This window comes from Lipotes vexillifer, unplaced genomic scaffold, assembly GCF_000442215.2.
Source record: "Lipotes vexillifer unplaced genomic scaffold, Lipotes_vexillifer_v1.1 scaffold458, whole genome shotgun sequence".
Taxonomy (NCBI): Eukaryota; Metazoa; Chordata; class Mammalia; order Artiodactyla; family Lipotidae; genus Lipotes; species Lipotes vexillifer.
The window spans coordinates 720,273-733,057 of NW_006783957.1; the positions used below are offsets into that span (position 1 = coordinate 720,273).

The 12,785-nt window shown below is 44.1% G+C and overlaps 1 protein-coding gene and 1 pseudogene across 1 annotated transcript in view; both read left to right on the top strand.

Moving 5' to 3' along the window:
- Positions 1-12,785, top strand: part of ANKRD33B (ankyrin repeat domain 33B) — an 85,851-nt gene that overhangs the window by 71,810 nt on the left and 1,256 nt on the right. The window lies entirely within an intron of this gene.
- On the top strand, positions 11-1,553 carry LOC103072671 (son of sevenless homolog 2-like; annotated as a pseudogene).

Below are 12,785 nucleotides of genomic sequence, written 5' to 3' on the forward strand. Positions count from 1 at the left end.
GTTTCGGCCCGCGGGCCGCCCCCGCTGCGGAGGCGCTGCCGCCGGAGCCATGCCGCAGGCGCCGCAGCCGTACGGGTTCGTCGGCGAAGAGAACAGTCCGAAATGGCGGGGACTGTTGGTCTCGGCCATGCGGAAGGTTCAGGAGCAAGTACACCCCAATTTCTCAGTTAATGAAGAGTCTCTCTATTATATTGAAGAGCTGATTTTTCAGCTGCTTAATAAATTATGCATGGCCCAACCAAGGACTGTTCAAGATGTGGAGGAACGAATTCAAAAGACCTTTCCTCATCCAGTGGATAAATGGGCTATTGCTGATGCACAGTCTGCCATAGAGAAACGAAAACGGAAGAAATCCTCTCTTACTGCCTGTGGACAAAGTCCATCCTTCACTGAAGAAAGTTTTAGGGTACAAAGTGGACTACCATGTGTCCCCATATATTGTGGCTGTACTAGAGTATATCTCAGCTGATATTTTGAAATTGGCTGGTAATGATGTATTTAATATCCAACATTATGAAATATCCCAACAGGACATTAAAGTGTCTTGTGTGCAGATAAGGGTTTTTTTTGTTTTTGTTTTGTTTTGTTTTTTTGCAGTACGCGGGCCTCTCACTGTTGTGGCCTCTCCCGTTGCGGAGCACAGGCTCCGAACGCGCAGGCTCAGCGGCCATGGCTCACGGGCCCAGCCGCTCCGCGGCACGTGGGATCTTCCCGGACCGGGGCACGAACCCGCGTCCCCCGCATCGGCAGGCGGACTCTCAACCACTGCGCCACCAGGGAATCCCTAGATTCAGTATTATTGAAGGAAAAAAATGAGCAACCACTTAGATTACCGAGTCCTGAAGTGTATCGTTTTGTGGTAAAAGACTCTGAGGAAAACATTGTTTTTGAAGACAACTTGCCAAGTAGAAGTGGAATCCCCATTATTAAAGGAGGAACTGTGGTGAAATTAATTGAAAGGTTAACATATCACATGTATGCAGATCCCAATTTTGTTCGCACTTTTCTTACTACGTATCGTTCGTTTTGTAAACCACAGGACTTGCTAAGCTTACTGATTGAACGATTTGAAATTCCAGAGCCAGAACCTACTGAAGCAGATAAATTGGCAGTAGAGAAAGGCGAGCAGCCAATCAGTGCGGACCTTAACTGCCTCTTTAAAAGGTTTCGCAAGGAATACGTCCAGCCAGTACAACTTAGGATCTTAAATGTGTTTCGGCACTGGGTTGAACACCATTTTTATGACTTTGAAAGAGACTTGGAGTTGCTTGAAAGACTAGAATCCTTCATTTCAAGTGTAAGAGGGAAAGCTATGAAGAAATGGGTAGAGTCAATTGCTAAGATCATCAAGAGGAAGAAACAAGCTCAGGCAAATGGAATAAGCCATGATATTACGTTTGAAAGTCCACCTCCGCCAATTGAATGGCATATCAGCAGACCAGGACAGTTTGAAACATTTGATCTCATGACACTTCATCCAATAGAAATTGCACATCAGCTGACACTTTTGGGATCTGATCTCTACAGGAAAGTTCAACCTTCTGAACTTGTAGGGAGTGTATGGACCAAAGAAGATAAAGAAATAAATACTCCAAGTTTATTAAAAATGATTCACCACATCACAAATCTCACTGTCTGGTTTGAAAAGTGCATTGTGGAAGCAGAAAATTTTGAGGAACGGGTGGCAGTACTAAGTAGAATTATAGAAATTCTGCAAGTTTTTCAAGATTTGAATAATTTCAGTGGTGTATTAGAGATCGTCAGTGCAGTAAGTTCAGTATCAGTCTGTAGACTAATCATACCTTTGAGGAAAGAAAAAGGAAAATTTTGGATGAAGCTGTGGAATTAAGTCAAGATCATTTTATAAAATATCTAGTGAAACTTAATCAGTCCACCTTGTGTGCCTCTTTTTGGAATATATTTAACAAATATTCTGAAGACTGAAGAAGGGAATAATGATTTTTTTAAAAAGAAAGGGAAAGATTTAATCAATTTCAGTAAGAGGAAAAAAAGCTGAAATTACTGGAGAAATTCAGCAATATTAGAACCAACCTTACTGTTTACGGATAGAACTGGAAATGAGGAGGTTCTTTGAAAATGTTAACCCCATGGGAAATGCTTCTGAAAAAGAGTTTACAGATGATTTGTTCAAGAAGTCACTAGAAATTGAACCCTGAAACTGCAAACAGCCACCTCGATTTCCTAGGAAATCAACTTTCTCTTTAAAATCTCCTGGAATAAGGCCTAATACAGGCCGACAGGGCTCTACCTCAGGTACTTTACGAGGTCATCCAACATCATTAGAAAGAGAACCATGTAAAATAAGCTTTAGTCGGATTGCTGAAACAGAGCTTGAATCAACAGTGTCAGCACCAACCTCTCCGAATACACCGTCTACTCCACCAGTATCTGCTTCTTCAGACCTTAGTGTGTTTTTAGATGTGGATCTCAACAGTTCCTGTGGAAGCAATAGCATCTTTGCTCCAGTCCTCTTGCCTCATTCAAAGTCTTTCTTTAGTTCGTGTGGTAGTTTACATAAAGTAAGTGAAGAGCCACTGATTCCTCCTCCACTTCCTCCTCGAAAAAACTTGGTCATGATGCTTCAAGTTCCAAGGGAACAATGAAATCTGATGATGACCCCCCCTGCTAGTCTGCCAAGACAGCCTCCTCCTCCAAAGGTAAAACCCAGAGTTCCTGCTCCTACTGGTGCATTTGACGGGCCTCTGCATAGTCCACCACCGCCGCCGCCGAGAGATCCTCTTCCGGATACTCCTCCACAGTTCCCCTTCAGCCTCCAGAACACTTTATAAACTGTCCGTTTACTCTTCAGCCACCTGCACTGGGACATCTTCACAGAGATCCAGACTGGTTCAGAGACGTTAGTACCTGTCCCAATTCTCCAAACACTGCTCCTAACACACCCTCTCCAAGGGTACCACGTCGATGCTATGTGCTCAGTTATAGTCAAAATAATCTTGCTCATCCTCAAGAGCCCCTGTTCCACCAAGGCACAATTCAAGCCCTCACCTACCAAAACTGCCACCAAAGACTTACAAACGGGAGCTTTCGCACCCCACATTGTATAGACTGCCTTTGCTAGAAAATGCAGAAACTCCTCAATGACCCTAGCCATATGTAGTCATTGACACTGGAATGGTATTTGTACAGTTTATTTTTTTAATTTATTCAAAAAAGGCATAGTATTTTAGTACTTTTTAAAAATAATGTTAGTACTTTTAAAAATAATGTTCTTACAAAAATGCTACTGATCAAATAAGCTTTTAAAAATTGGAAAAATAAAAATACAGAAGTCCTTTACCATGATCACCGCAGGTGATCAGTAGCATTGCCTCGTCTTGGATCCTCAGTGCTGCCCAAAGGCCAGTATAAAGAATTTATATTTGCACTGTAGACTCTGCTAAAATATGGTTTAAAGTGACATTGGTGGCACTGAAAGCGGATAGTGCATTTGTGGAATTTTTCAAATTTTTCATATTTGAGTAACAGATGACTTTTTAAGGCAGTGAATTTATACACATATAGTGGATGTGTGGTCATACTGATTTTTAAGCCTCTTTGACCATCTTCTAGTTTTTACGTCTAGTTTTTACATTTAGGAAGATCGTGAATAACACCCACTGTTCTTAAACTCTTTAATGCCATGTCTTAAAAGCCAGAATTTGCTGCTGAAGACAAAAGTGAAAAATGGAACAAAAATAATAGAATACACTGTGTTTATTGTTTTGTCAAAATGTAAACAGACTACCTAACCCAATCATAGAGGAAAGAAGGGCATATATCTTATACAGATGTGCTTTTTTGTTTTTGCAGACTATGGTGTCTTTAGCTAATGAGTTGCCTATTGTTTTGGAAAACAAAGCTAATATGCCATACATGTACAGTTTTGTTTATATTGTACATTTAAAGATAATGCTAATAACCTATATAAATTTATGTGACTCAAGACCTATAGTACAGTCTGCTACTTTACTAATTCATAAAGCTGGAGGATAAGTTTCTTATGGCATTGGAACCAACTACATTGCCTTCAAAACCAAGTAACTTTCTCTATAAATCTCATGTTAACTAAAAATTTTTAAAGTATTTTTTTAGGTTGGTAATATTTAAACCAGCAGACACTTAAAGCTTTATTAAACTTTTTAATCAGAGACGTGATTAAAACTTTTATTTGCCATTTGTACTCCTTCGTTCTAAGTGATGAAAAAGCGTGTTTTCCTCTTAGTGCCGTAACAGCAGTTGTAAAGTAGCCAAAAGCCACATTGTTTATTTACTGGTCTGTGGCCTTTTACTGTGCTTTGTATCAGAGTTCCTAACAAGATTAATAAATCACCCCAGTCTTAATTTTTAAAAGAAAAAAAAATAAAAGCTCCTGCTTTCAGGGTGGGTTGGGAGGTCACAGCACTGGTCACCCCGTAGGCCAGCCCTCCTGTTTCCTCACCCCCTAGCCTCCTCCTGCCTGCATTTTTCTTCACAAACGTGTGCTCTGGTCTTGACGCCGGCAAGATGGTCCTATTGAAGTTGGGCAAAGGGATGGCAGGGTCTACCCAGGATCCATCCTGGGTGTCTGCTTGCTGGTGGGTGGAGTCACGTGGTCATATGATGTTGTAACTGAGCAAGGGCTCGTGTGCCTGCAGTGCAGAAAGCCATACTCTGACAGTGGGTGTTCACAGCAAAGTAAAGGTTTATTTGCAGGGCACCAAGCAAGGAGTACCGGCAGCTTAGGCTCAGAAGACCTGAACCTCCCGATGGCTTTTAGGCAACGGTTTTTAAAGACGGTGTTAGGGGAGAGGGTCATAGGTTGCCTGACCAGCTTGTTGACCTTCTGATCAACTGGTGGTGAGGTAACAGGGTGATGCTTCAGGAGTCTCAATCATCAACCTTTGGGTTCCAGCCGGTCTGGGATCTAGTGCTTGTGGTCAGCACAGAGTCACCATCCTCCACTGGGAGGGGGGTCTTAGTTTCTGCAGAACAACTCAAAGATATGCACCAGATTGTCACCTATATCCCTTCAGGAGGAACTAGGAGTCCTGTGACTCTGTTGTCCTGGTCATTAACTGCTTAAGTCTGCTCTTTGGAACTCGAGGAAGGCCTAGGAGACTAAAGGCTTTTTTCTACAAACAAGAAACAGGGCACATGGATGGGCTTTTGTACCCGGGAAGGCCTCACAGGGTCCTGCTCAGCTTCAATCCCCCCTTTTCTTTGATGTGCATCAATCCTGGGGAGAACAGGAGTGGGACAAGAAAGGGATTAAAGTTTTGGGTAGAGAGGTTCATCATAAATTGCAGGAGTGGGACTCGGTTTTAGGGGTCTTGGTTTCCGTGTGGGGCAATTTCTTTCTGCCTGGCATCACAGTGGAATGTTCTCAGGCTGGGCCAGCATGGCAGGCCTCCCTTTGCCCTTTTGGCCTCATTATCTTGAGGGAAGCCCCTCCTCTGAGCCTCTCTGTCCTCGTCTGTGAAATGGGAGTAATGACTTCTCCCCCACCTCCCTGAGGATGAAATACATCCACTTTGTAAACTCTCTGGGGCTATACAAGAATTACTGAGCTAAATTCCTTGCGACTAATCTCTAGTTGTTTTCCCCCTCACTCTAAAATGGAATTAATGATCATTGTTAGGGCACAACCTCATTGGGTTATTCTGACAATAAAATGAGAAAATGTATGTGAAGCACACACCCAGGGTCAGGCGCGGAGGGAGCATCTCAAACAGTGGGAGATGCTGTTGTCGCCGTTATTTAATTTCATTATCTTAGTTTATTTTGTTTTTGTTCTAGGCACTGGGTTCAGCCAGCCTTGCTTGGCCCTACGAGCTCCCAGAGAGGTGGCATCCCCTCCAGTCTCAGTATCTTGAGGACCACGTTAAAATTCTTCCAGGCATCAGCCTGGGCTAGTAGCTCTGTTTAGACAACTTGCTTCTTTTTGTAAATAAACCTTCATTTGGGGATAATTTTAGGTGTATGGAAAAGCAACAGAGGTAGTAGAGAGAGCACCCACAGAGCCCTGACTCAGCACTGCCCCCCCTCCCCCGACCATGTTAGCATCTTACCGAGAGGCAGAAACTGTACAATACAAGTCACTAAAGTCCAGACCTTATCCAGATGTCACCAGTTCTTCCACAGATGGCCCCTTTCTGTTCCAGCATCCCAGCCAGGCTCCCACACTGAGTTGTCACATGTCCCCAGTCTGTTCTGGTTCCCGGAAGTTGCTCAGTCTTCATGGCTTGTCCATGGCTTGGTCTTGACACTGGCCAATGAACACTGGTCCCCCAACCTGAGCCCATCTGTCTTTTTCCTTGTGATTAGATTGGGGTTACAGGATTTGTTACAAACCTACTTTGGATTGTTTTTTTCTCCTGCTTTAACTGAAGTGTTTTAGGGGATGCTGTAAGAAAAATAAATTCAGTAAATGAAGACAGAGGCTTCGAAGATGAAAACCTTCTTGGAATTAAAAAAGATCCTAATTAAAATTAATCTCATTGGTTGTGCTTTTGACTCAGTGACAGTTTCATTTTTTTAAAGTGAGATAGCCATTTCCACAGGGTTTATCAATGACATCAGGTAGGGATGGTTCCTGCTAATTTAATGGTGATTAGGATGCTTTTGTGTTTTGGGGGGAGCTTCATCTGCTTTTACTGCTTCTGGATCTAGTTATAATTGAGTGTAAATTAGCAATTCACTTTTACAACCAAAAACTTTCGATGTCAATCCAGGCATTTTCCCCAATGAATTAATCTGAATTACAAACCCTCTTGTTTTCAGATTAATTGCCTTCTGATCAGTCTGGACCGTGCATGGGATTTGCTGTCATTTTTTCCCTGAGTCTGGTAGAGGTTTCAGGCATTTACAGATCACAGAACCTTTCGGATCTCGCGAGAGATGGGCCTGCTTAAGGGCAGTGTGTTCAATGCTAATGTGTTTTTTTTTCTTTTCCCTTAGTTATTTGGATAACAAATTTGGCATTAGGTTTTATATACCCTACCTTTCCTGTTCCTGTCAACGTGAGCACAACCCCATCAAAGTCTAGAATAATCCACATGAGTGCAGACCTCTAGTGCCTCTGTTCCTGAACCATACCTGGTCAAAGCGGAATGACCAATAGAACCAACTTGGAAATCAGGACCCCTGGTTTCAAATTCCAGCCCCACCATTCAGCCTCTGTATACCCAGGGCCAGTCACCTCCTGCTATGGGCCTGTTTCTTCTGTAAAATTCGGTGAATGTCAGTAGTTACTGCAGGAGGTCATGATGTGGATTGAGTGAGTTCACACTTCACAGCTCTCAGGGGCTCGCCTGGCATGGAGGAAGCCATCAGTTATTGTTGGTTGTCATTGTTATTGGTGACTTTATGTGTTCACTATTATGTGTTAAATGAATGAAAAACTATGGTACATTTTTCCCTTTGAAAATATCCTTGTGATCAGATACTTAAACTTTCTTATGGAGGGTAACTCAGGTTTCTTAATCTTGGCACTGTTGATGTTTGGGGCCAGATAATTCTTCGTGGTCAGGCTGTCCTGTGGGTTGTAGGATGTTTAGCAGCATCCCTGGCCTCTGCACACTAGGTGACTGTAGCAACCCCCAGTTTTGATGATCAAAAATATCTCCAGACATTGCCAAACGTTCCCTAGTGGGAAAGTGGCCTCTTGTTGAAAACCACTGATATAACCTAATATAAATGGGAAATGAAGGGAAAAGTGAAAAGAAAATCTGACACCTTTTTCAGGGAGCTTTTGAGCTGCCCTCTAAGGCTTTTATTGTTTAACTTACAGAATATTTTCATTTTTTACTATTGCCACTAAGTTACCTTATACTTTTTCCCAAGAAAGTAGGTCACGTTTTCTTCTTACAGATGAGTGTGTATGTTTTAAAAGAAAAAACAATACGTGATTGAATGCCTTTCCTGGGTTTGGTACATAGCAACAGGATACTTGTTGAAATGTTTAAACAATTTGCAACAATATTTTAAAGTCTTCTTATTTCCGTTTGAATTTATCAGTATTAAGAAAAACTAAGCCTGTAAAGATCCTAAAATCTGGGTATTTCTTTTGGATTGATGTTTACAGAATCAGGTCATCCTGTGATCATTTTAAAAGCAAAAGGCACGAGCATTACTACATATTAATAGTTAGGATAAAACTGTGTATCTCATTCTCATTTTTTCAAGTGCCGTGTACTTCTGAACCTGAGTGTCTTTCTGCACCTGGGTTGAGTTTCCGAGTTGCAGTTTCACAATATTCAATAAGAACTATTTCCTTTTGGAAATAACGAATCATTGAATTGAATGCCCCCCTAGACTGTTTAGATTTTCCAATAGTTCATAACCTATAGGTGCATATCAGCTCTTATCTTACCTTGTTGGGCAGAACGAAATAGTGTCAGAATTACCAGAACTCAGGCTTTTAATAGAAATATAACCAAGTTCTCGGGCTTTCCTGGTGGTGAGTGGTTAAGAATCCACCTGCCAATGCAGGGGACACGGGTCCGAGCCCTGGTTCTGGAGGATCCCACATGCCACAGAGCAACTAATCCCGTGGGCCACAACTACTGAGCCTGTGCTCTAGAGCCCGTGAGCCACAACTACTGAAGCCCGTGCACCTAGAGCCTGTGCTCCCCAACAAGAGAAGCCATCGCAAGGAGCAGCCCGCGCACCGCAACGAAGAGTAGCCCCCGCTCGCCGCAACTAGAGAAAGCCCGCGCGCAGCAACAAAGACCCAACACAGCCAAGAAAAATAATTAAATAAATAAATTTAAAAAATATATATATATATAAAACCAAGTTCTGAACAGCTGATATATTGGCTCTTTGGTTTTTGGCATCCCGAGGAGTAACGTCATCTCTGCTGATGAGATCCCAGGGGTTGGGGATAGGGCTGCAGAGCCTTGTTAATTCAGTGGAATATTAATGCCCCCAAGTGACAGGTGTGTTTAATAAATGGCTCTTAGAAGCCGTATGAGGGAAGCCGTGATTATCTCTGAAGAGAAGCAGAATCTGGTGGAGGTTGGCAGGTTCCAGACTGGCTTAAGAGAGCTGGCTTTCATACCTCAGGTGTTGGTGTCATTGCTGCGGCACTTGGGGAGCAAAAACAAGCAAACAGAAGCCTTGAATCTCCCTGGGATTCCGGGCAACAAAGCAGATGGAAAGGAAGGTGTAGGAGGCTCGTTTAATGAACAGAGAGCAGAGGCACTCCCGCTGTACATCGTGTGCTCATCCTTGTCTTAGGCAAGCCCTGACTATGTGTTTCTGGAAAGCTGAAGGATGTGATATCACCAGAGAGGTTTCTCTCTGTTTATAGAGGAAAACATGAATTTTCTGTGACTAAGTTGGAATAGTGTCAAGTTATTAGGCAGAGAAAGGGCTAAAAATAAGGCAATGCTAATTTATTACAAACACAGCGTAATGAACCCCGGGTTACTCTGAGTCACCTTTTAGGTCTTGGTATGCCTGCACCAACCTGTGCTGGGGGAGGGAAAGATGACCCCGTCCAGGATGGGGCAGGGACCTGCTCATGTCTAACTATTTAACATGACCAGAAGGGTCTCTTGGCAGGAGGGGGGCCAGATTGGGGCTCTGAAGGGTAGATAACATGGGGATGGGGGCTTATAGATAACATGGGGACGGGGGCTTATAGATAAGGTAACATGGGGATGGGGGCTTATAGATAAGGTAACATGGGGATGGGGGCTTATAGATAAGATAACATGGGGATGGGGGCTTATAGATAAGATAACGTGGGGATGGGGGCTTATAGATAAATCGGAAAAGTGACACACCCTGGGCTCTGCCTACCTCCTGCTGGTCCAACGTACCTGGTCTTGACTGTTGGGGGAAAGCGTCCTAAGAATGAGCAACGGAAGGTAGATTGTTTTCCTTTAGTCCCTTTTAGAATGCTTTCTGCTTCCAGTAACAGAAATCCTGACTTGACGGTGGCTTAAAGAAAGCAAGTGTCTGTCTGTCTCACCTCACTGGAAGTCACCATGCAGAGCTTGGCCCTGGACTCCGTGGGGACATCACAGACCCAGGTTTCTTCCTCTTGTCCACTCAGCTCCACACGGCCCCCGAACCACCTGCCAGTGTGTTGACTGGTCACCCCATGATTGCACAATGGTCACCAGAGCTCCAGGCCTCAGATTCATCGGTCCCTTCGATCAGGGTGCAACAGGCTTCTCTTTGGGGCTCACTGACCAGCTGTAAGGGAGACTGGGAGAATGGGGAGCAACGTGGCAGGTCATCGAGGTCAGAACCATAATCCTCAATGGGGTGGGGATGTGTGTGATCCCCCAGGGGACATTTTTGGTTGTCACAACTGCTGGAGTGCTACTGGCATCTAGTGCACAGAGAACAGGGATGCTGTTAAAAGCCCTACAATCCCCAAAACAAATAGTCATCTGGCCCCAAATGTCAGTATTGCCAAGTTTTGAAACTCGGGGATAGATGCATTGCCTAGAACTGAGTGGTTGCTGCCTTGAATAAAATAGAGGATTCTGTATAGACAGCTCACAGCACTTAACGCGGCAGCAAATAGACTCATTGTCAGGAGCCCAGCCTTTGCAGGGCTGGAGCCCTGGGCGAAACAACATGGGGTCGGGGGATGAGGATGCCGGGCGTCTCTGGGGCAGGCGATGGGTACTTTGGCCTTTCAGAGGTGCTCCGTATTTTCTGAAAGATATAAGTATAACGTGCTAATCGTCAGCACTTGCCTTTTGTGATTTAATGACTATGCCCAGGCATTTAATATTAGCCTTAATAGTACTTTCTTAAGGAAGTACTCATTTATGGCATGACTCAGATTCTTGAGCTACATTACAGACAGAATGGCCTCGTTCTTTACAGTGTTTGTATTTTCCAAGATGATTTTGAAAAGGAAGAGGTGCACTCAACTTTTGACAGCTGTTCTTTAGTTTTCCATTAGCATTTGAAAAATGTCTCTTTCAAGCGGCGTTCATTAAGATTTTAATTTTTCAGTTTGCTCCTTTTTTAAGTGACATGCAACGAATTAAGGTTTAATGTGTCATCTGTTTTTTGCAATGACATTTTTACTGCCCCCTTTTCATTTGAGTCCGTTTATAAATTGTACTGTAGCTAATGAGTTCCATCCTGATTTCCAGTTCCCAATAATTACCACTCTTCTGATATGTTCTTTAACGTGTCACAGAATTAAGAGCATTGCCGGGCGAGCTCAGGTGAGCTGGGTCTGCCTCAGCCATGGGGCCACTGAGGGCTATGGGGCAGGGAAGTCGCCGAGACCCCCCTGCTGCTCTCGTTCGTATTCACCAGCCATCACATGTCGGACACCCCGGTCTGTGTGGGATGTAAATGCAGAAGGTTCTGCCGGGCCTGGTCCCTGGGTAGACTAGATAATTGCCCTACTTCCCACATTGCTTTGCCAGTGGAAATATGACTAATGGGACTTGAAATCCTGAATGATTTTTAACTGTATATTCGGCTGAGATTGGACCAAGATTCACTGAACAGCGGTCTCTGGTTAATTTCTATTTTTATTACCAGGCTGAAACTTATGAACATTTCATCAAGTGGAGCTGAAGTTTAACTGCAGTGTTAAGAGGGGGCAGTGGCTGGTATGGAGATTTATTGAGGAAGTGGCCAGTGTAAGGGAGACCGTGAGGATGTAGGAGACGCAGCCTCTGTCCTGCAGAAAGACAGAACCAATGGGAGATATATGTTAAGAGATTTATTTTAGGGAATTGGCTCACGTGATTTGGGGGGTTGGTAAGCCTGCAATCTGTAGGACAGGCCAGCGGGCTGGAGATTTGGGCAGGAGTAGATGCTGCAGCCTTCAGGCTGAATTCTTTCTTCTCCAGGAAAGTTCAACTTTTGCTCCTAAGACCTTGGACGAGGCTCACCCACATTTTGGGTGGTAACCTGGACTTAAAAGTCAACCAGTTGTGGATGCTAACCGCGCCTACGAAACACCTTCACAGCGCACTTAGATTAGTGTCGGATTAAGTCCCTGAGTACTAGACCCTGGCCCTGTTGACACAGAAAAGTGTCACAGAGGAAGAGCCCCCCAGCAGGGTGGTGGGAAGTGCAGGCAGCTGAGGGTCAGGACCCAGGTCTGAGCACTTCTCTCTTACCAGCTTCGAGGTCTCCAGTAATGCCCTCAGCCACTGGGACCACCATCCATTCTGTAACAAACGTTTAGTAAATGCATGCCTCCTACTAGCCAGAACTATATGTGTTAAGGAAGCAAAAATGACTAAGTTTTTGCTTAAACTGCCTCTGTCCTGGAGAAGCCTATGACCCACGACCAACTAACCACCAGCACGAAAAGTGAAGGACCACACGTTTCCTGTAAGATAAGAACCATAATCGTCCCCACAAGAGATCTTGGAGGAAAAAGGGGAGATGATAAATAAATAGGATACTAAATGCTTTGCCCGTGAGTTACTGTTAGTATTTTTAGAACATTCTAGTATCATCTGCCAAGTGTTACAAAGCACCTTTGTGGTCTGATTGTGTCTCCATTGCTGGAAAGCCATGAAATCTTATTTCTATAAAAAAAATTCCACGATTTAGGTGCTGAGTTTAGGGGATTTTATTTAGGAAACATAAACCATTAAGTGGAGCACTTAAAAGTCGGTTGTGGGGCTTCCCTGGTGGCGCAGTGGTTGAGAGTCCGCCTGCCGATGCAGGAGACACGGGTTCGTGCCCCGGTCCGGGAAGATCCCACATGCCGCGGAGCGGCTGGACCCGTGAGCCATGGCCGCTGAGCCTGCGCATCCGGAGCCTGTGCTCCGTAACGGGAG